A 6,929-nucleotide genomic window follows, 5' to 3' on the forward strand; every position below is an offset into this window, starting at 1 on the left:
TGGCAAGGCAAGGCTCAGCTGGTGTGGAGGTAGTAGGGGTGAGGGGTGGTGAGGAGATGAGGGTGTTTTGAAGCTGGGGTGCTGATGGGCCTATGTGGTAGATGGGGAGTTGGTGGGGGGAAACGGGACACAGAGAGACAAGAAAAAGAGGGGAAAAACTTGAAGGAGGGTTGGTGGATTAAAGCCCCAACCAGCCTTTAACTTCTCCCAAACCACATGGAGCTCGTGTCCAATGCCCTACATATTCAAAGACATGTACGCGAGCCGACTTCCAGCCAGTGACACAGATGGAGACAGAAATATACAAGCACTGGGCAACCAGTTCCTCTGATGTTGCTTTCCATGTGGTGCATTCTGCTGACAGACCAACTTAGCCGTCAAATCTCCAGACTGGAGATGGACAAGTTCACTTACGTTAAGCAAACTTTGTCACCACGCTGCTCATCATTACCTGCCCGAAACACTTAAAAACTTGAGTTCTTGGATTTGACATAGGCAGAATAAGCCCTGAAATTAGTAAAAATAATGTCTTTGAACAACTATGCCCAGTGTTTCTTGGAGTGTACTTAGCTTCATATTGAGCTGGAGCTGTTTGCATGTTGTTCCAGTGACCTTCCATCCCTATGGAAAATCAAAAGGTTCTGCAAAACTTTCCATGTATATACATGGCCCACATCATGGAACCTCTTCACCTCCACCACTGCTCTTTCCAAAGGGTAGAGAGGGAAGGATGGCACACTGGCACTGACTGTCACTGGCACTGGATGTGCACTGGTACATGGCTATTTCTGGACTGACTCAAAAGTGTTTGATGGAACAAAGTTTGCAACTGCAAATTAACTAAACAACTCAATCTTGTCGGTGATCTTAGAGGCGGAGCAGTCACTTGATGTAATCAAGACAGATTGCTTTTAAGCTGTTGTCAACATTTGTGTGTGTGTGTGTGTGTGTGGGTTCACGAAAACATTAAAAATGCCAAGATTTTCCAAATGGCAGCTGTGGAGTGTCAGGTTCTGTGGTCTCAGCTGTGTAGCCTATTTATGTTGTTTTATCAGAACAGATCATTTAGTGTACAGCATTTGAAGCCTTTTTTGAGTTTCTATGGTTTGGACCGAGTTTTTCCCCCTGCAAATTTTGTTCAGTTTATTATTTGTAGCATTAAAACAAAGTGCCAAACTCAGTTTCCTAAAGGGATGAACCGTCATTTAGAAAAATGAATTATCGAGCTATTAGCTGTTTAAATTCATGCTCTGTCCTTGGCAGTGCTGTAACTCAGTATATTTTAAAAAGCGACTGGTCATGGAAAAAATGTATTTCCACCATATACATTCTCATCATCCCAGTGAAAAGTGTAATTGGCCTCTTCCAGAACTCCTCATTGTGTGCATCTTTTCTCAGAGGGGTGAGGGGTTGAAATGCTGAGAAAAGGGCTCTTGAGGGTCTTATAGTTTTTCCCTAGGTGGAGTCTGCTTTTAGAACCCCGACCTCACTTCATGAAAACAAAACGTGAGGAGAAAAATAACCTCAAGGAGAAGCCGTGGCCGAGCCAACCACTGGACACTGAGTAGCACAAAAGCGCGTGTGGGCTGTCCTCGAAAATCCCTCTGCCAAACGTCTCCGTGTAGAAACCCCACTTCCCATTAGGAATGTGTCTATCTCACACTCGCACATACACGCACACAAGCACACTCTTATACGTGAGTGGCGTCAAGACAAACACTCCTTCCTTAAATTGACAGTCGCCTTTGCAAATATTATGAACACAGACACAAGTGCAGCAGAGCCTGGCCGAAGACCCATCCCATCATCTCAGACTGCTGATGCTGTCCTTACTGAAGCTGTGAGGCCTGAGGGCGTCACCGCATAAGTATTAACCTCACTCATATTTTACAAGCACGGTTTACTATCCAAGGCCAAAATAAACAGGTGTGTGCGCCAAATTGGGCGTCATTTCTAACCAGGCTAATGTCTTGTCTGCTTACATATATACTGTATATACAGTGTGTATGTATGTGTATATATATATATACACATACATGTACTGTATAGAGAGAGAGGGAGGAAGCTTCCGTCTGTAGCAAATATAAACTGCTCAACTTCAATTTTATTTATATGAGCCACATACACAATATTTGCTATTTAGTTTGACATTTGATGTGCTTTCACTTTCCTTACACTGAGGATATTCTTTAAAGGCTTCACAGTTCTTTTCTGTCCGTGCAAATGAGACAACATGCATTGGCAAAAGCCCCGAACACGCAGCAGAAGCAGCAGCAGAAGCAGCAGCAGCAGCAGCAGCAGCAGCAGCAGCCTGCACTGGCACATTACTCGGACAATACAGTTGCAGATGGATGGAGACAGTCAGGTAGTGCTCAGAGTCCTCAGTCTGGGGTCCTGATGATCCCCCACTTTGCTCTGTGGTCTATGATGTCACACAGGGCCCTGCCTTTGAATAGCCATGTGTTCCTCACCACTAATATCAAACAGATGACGAGAAACCTCCAAATGATGGTCTTTCACTAAGACAAGCAGTCAAAACAAAGTTAAAGGAACACAGAGAAACACCACTCCAAGTGATCATATGAAAGAAAAAAAAAAAAAAAGGACTATACGTCTTTAATTGCTGCAGGCTGTGTTGCGGCCAGAGTTTAACTGCATTGTATGTGCTTCTGCTTTGTGGAGAAACCAGCAAGTTTCCCAAGTGAAAAGACGGACTGCGTGTCCACAAGCGTTGGTGTCGAGGAGTTGTCAGCACAGTTGTACCTTCAAAGTTTTTGTATCACCTTAACCAAAGCATTCACATCCTGGAATAACAAACAAATGATTGGCGCAGTGTAATCTGTCATTCATGGGACTGTGAAACATCCCTTCCCTCAACTGAGGAGAAGTCTGTAATCGGAGCGTGACGTGCAGAAGACGACAATCCTTATCTTCTCACTCGGTATCTGGATAATCTCGAGCGTCAGCTCAGATGACCTCTGACACCAAGATTTTTTAAAATTTCCCTTCATTTGGGCATTTTCTTTTTCGTCAGCCTTGATCTGCCTTCTTGCGGACACGTCTTATCTTTGACTAACGTTGTCTGGCTTTGCCAAAGTTACAAATTACAAGAAGAGGCAGAAGGTTGGAGCTAATTCAAAGGAATTTGAGGGGCCTTTTGTCACCAAACAAATGTTTTTTAGGAAAAAAATACATTTGTTTGCTATGCAGAATGGATGCCATGTTAGATATAATGATACCTCTATTCCAGGGGTTCTCAAAGTTTTGATACCTGAGGGCCAATTTAGGAACCTAACATTGGACTGAGGGCCGCCAAAGGAAAAAAACAGAAAATAAAAACAGAAAGAAATCCCATTTGTAATAATTTGAAGGACCAGATTGCAGTTCTACAGTTTAGCGTTAAGTAATATAAGCGTTAATATAATAACGCTTTATAATTTAACCCATTATTTTGGCCATTGTTCTTACCTTCTAATTACAGGTCAATACCAAGTAACGCATTTCTGTTACCATATATTTACTGGGTAAATAGCTAGTAATTGGAGGCTGTAGCTATACCTGCTTATTACCAGCTTATAACCCAATAATACACTAAAATTCACCATATAGAAACCAGGTAAATACCCAGTATTTTTGTTTACACTTATTGGTCTGTATCCAGTAATGTCCAATAAACATTTAACAAGCTTAGTCGCTCCTGGATTAAAACTATCAACTGTAATTCATTGCGGGCCGGCAGAAATGTTTCTGCGGGCCGCCATTGGCCCCCTGGCCGTACTTTGAGAACCAATGCTCTATTCCATTATCAAGATAACCAAGATGAGTTATCAGCCAGGTGATATTAATCTATTCTTCATGGGTTCAAGTTATTTAGACTCTAAGATCTTTCAATGACCAACAGTTTTGAACATAGTCTTCGCTATTTTTCTTCCCTTTCCCTTTCAATCTGCATGAAAACCTCTTCTGTGACTCATACAAGTCTACTTAGGAAGTTAATCCCTGATTTCCCACTAAACTCTGACAGGTAGGTTGGTGCACAGCCTTGGCAGACCTGTCAGTGTGTCGTGATACCTTGCAACTCTCTTTCTGGACCTTGAATTGGAAAAGTGCGTGCGTAGCTCAGAGTGTTGCAGAATATCTAACTGAGCTAATGATCCTGACACCCAAACAACAGCTGCTTTAGAAGAAGGCACACACACGGCAGACTCTGTTTTTCTATCTCATATTTTTAATGACAAAATGTTTGTCAGAAACAAACTGATTTATTTTTCTCACTCCAAGGGCATAGTATGCGGAGCTTATGTGGTTCCGGTCCCCAGGGTTTCAGACGACTAACAAAACACATCTTACTTCTGCTCTGCTGCCCACCTACAATGCTTTTCACATACAAGAGGACAAGTGAGAGTGTCCAGCAAATGAATGAAGAAGCATGACTCGCTTTCACAGAGCCACTTCCAGTGTCCAAAATAGTGACTTTATAGTTCGTGTAATCTTAAAGTTTGGATTGCAAAATGACTGCCGCAAAAAATATAAACTTTTAATTTCTCTGATCAGAAGCGCTAACAATAGAAACATAGTGAAAGCACACCAGGGTGCGCTATTGTGAAGGCCAGACGTATAATAATATATTATGGCTGTAAACAATATTCACAAGCTGAAAACTCTTATCTTTTACCATGCGTTGCACACAGACCACAGCTTGGTTCGGCAGCTGCTCCTGTGTGGTGTATCACTCTTTCTCTACAGCAGTCTCTACCCAATTAGCTCCTCTTCTCAATAACCAACTCTTTTCACTTGCAGTTTCCGGCTACACATGCATCTCCTTGTTTCGTCGAGCCAATCCCATCCCTCTCAAAAAAACGCACTCACAAAAGAAGTACACTCTTGTATGTGTGTCTACAAACAAGAGGCACACTGAGCCACTTCCTATTCACAGTGGGTCATTTGCATGAAGCCCCCTCTTCCCTCTTCTTTAGTGACGAACCGGCTCTGCCAAACACAGAAAGCACGAGGTTTGAGCCTCGTGATTTTTCTTTTCCTGAGTGTCACGACTTGTACCGTAGTATTATACAGATCATTTTTCTGTTGTTCCAACAACAACAGAAATGAAACACAAATATTGAGGTAAGGAGTTATCGTATCGTTTGACAGGTGGCTTTGACGTCAAACAATCCTAATTCATTTGGGAAAAAGGAAAACATCAATTTGTCCTTGGACCTACAAGCAATTCCTGTTTGATAAATAATGAATTTTTGGCAAGTGACAGGAGATTAATTTTCACTTTAATGGAAAATAAGAGGTTTCCATGATGCTTTTTTACTTCTTTTTTTCCCCCCTCATCTCTTTCTGATCACATCTTTGCTTGACACAGACACGGAGAAGTTCCTTTCCATGCTGGGAGAGATAATTGACTTCTGTTCCATGCATGCCACAATCAAGACAGAAAACCACAGCATCTTATGAACATGTGCTGGGTAGAAAATAACGTCAAAGTCGGCACACGGCTTGATTTATTTATTTTTTGATTTTTAACGATTTATGCTTCCTAATGCATTCGCCTGATACTATAAGCGTGGTTGGAATGTTTGAATAACAGAGGACACAAGGTTTGGCTTCACCAACCTGGACACACACACACACACACACACAATGACCAAATTTAATGTGTGTGTGCCTGTTTTTTTTCGAGTGGAGGGAATTTATGAAAATAACAGCTTTGGATATCTGTTGGAACAGTTGATATGGGCAGCTGAGCGCTGTGCGGGAACATTCACACCAACAGGATCTGAGCATTTAAATGACGAGTGTGAACACTCACATTGTTTCATAACAAATTTTATCATTACATTAAAGAGAAATCATATTTTCTGAAAATGAATATCTGTCAAAGGAAGCATTTTTTTAAATTGCCTCCAGTTGATTTTGTTTGAAAATATGAAGATAGGAATGAGACTATACTTACTATATGTTACATCAATAAGTTAGTTTGAGTAAATATACAAAACATTTTAAATGATAGCTTGTGCTCGATCCTTCTGAGAAGCACCTCTGCTAAAATAAGTTAAAAGTGATGCACATACTACAAAAGTGCAGGTTTAGGTTCCATCTGTCTTTCAATGTGTAAAATGTGTGGTTTTATTTTACATGTGCAAGAGTCACACATTAAGTCATTTAACTGCAGTCTGTAAACCTCACATGACCTCAACCAATGTTGTGCTGTAGATTAAACATTAATAACAGAAATATTATATTCAACAAAAAGAGAAAGAAAGAAATAAGTGGTTACAACTTGTGTTCATGTAGCTCTTGTTCGTGCTTCACGTATTAAATCAATTATTTGACATTTTGGGAGATATCACTTTCTTGATATCACACTGATGTGATGTGCTTTAAGTTTGAAGGTAATTATGAAATAGCTTAGCTCCGTGCATAAACTAGAAAACACTCGGAGAGTGCAGACCTCCACCAAGGCAGCTCAGCCCCCCACAAAATATAGATAAAAATTGTGATATCGTCTATATGGATCATGCCCAAAATTTTATCACTTGTTCCTGGTCTCATTGTGGACATTTTGATTTTGAAATTTCATCCAAATCCGTATTTTCGAGTTATGTTGCTGACAGACAGACAGACAGACAGACAGACAGACAAACTCTGGCGAAAACATATACCTCCTGGCAGAGGGCAAAAAGCCAAGCATTCTGGATTCACAAGGCAAATTTGGAGATATGAACGATTACATCCCCCTTTCTCCTTCCAGTAATTTAGAGGTTTATTCCCATAGCATCTCTCATTTTTTTTCTTAATATATAAATACATTTAACCATTTATTCCCACATAATGTTGTGAGGTAATAACTCGTGTAATTCCTAGATTGATGATGATGACTTGATTGACTCTATAAAGGCATGTTGATAATGACACACAAT

This window comes from Microchirus variegatus (assembly GCF_963457635.1).
Source record: "Microchirus variegatus genome assembly, chromosome: 8".
NCBI classification, from domain to species: Eukaryota; Metazoa; Chordata; class Actinopteri; order Pleuronectiformes; family Soleidae; genus Microchirus; species Microchirus variegatus.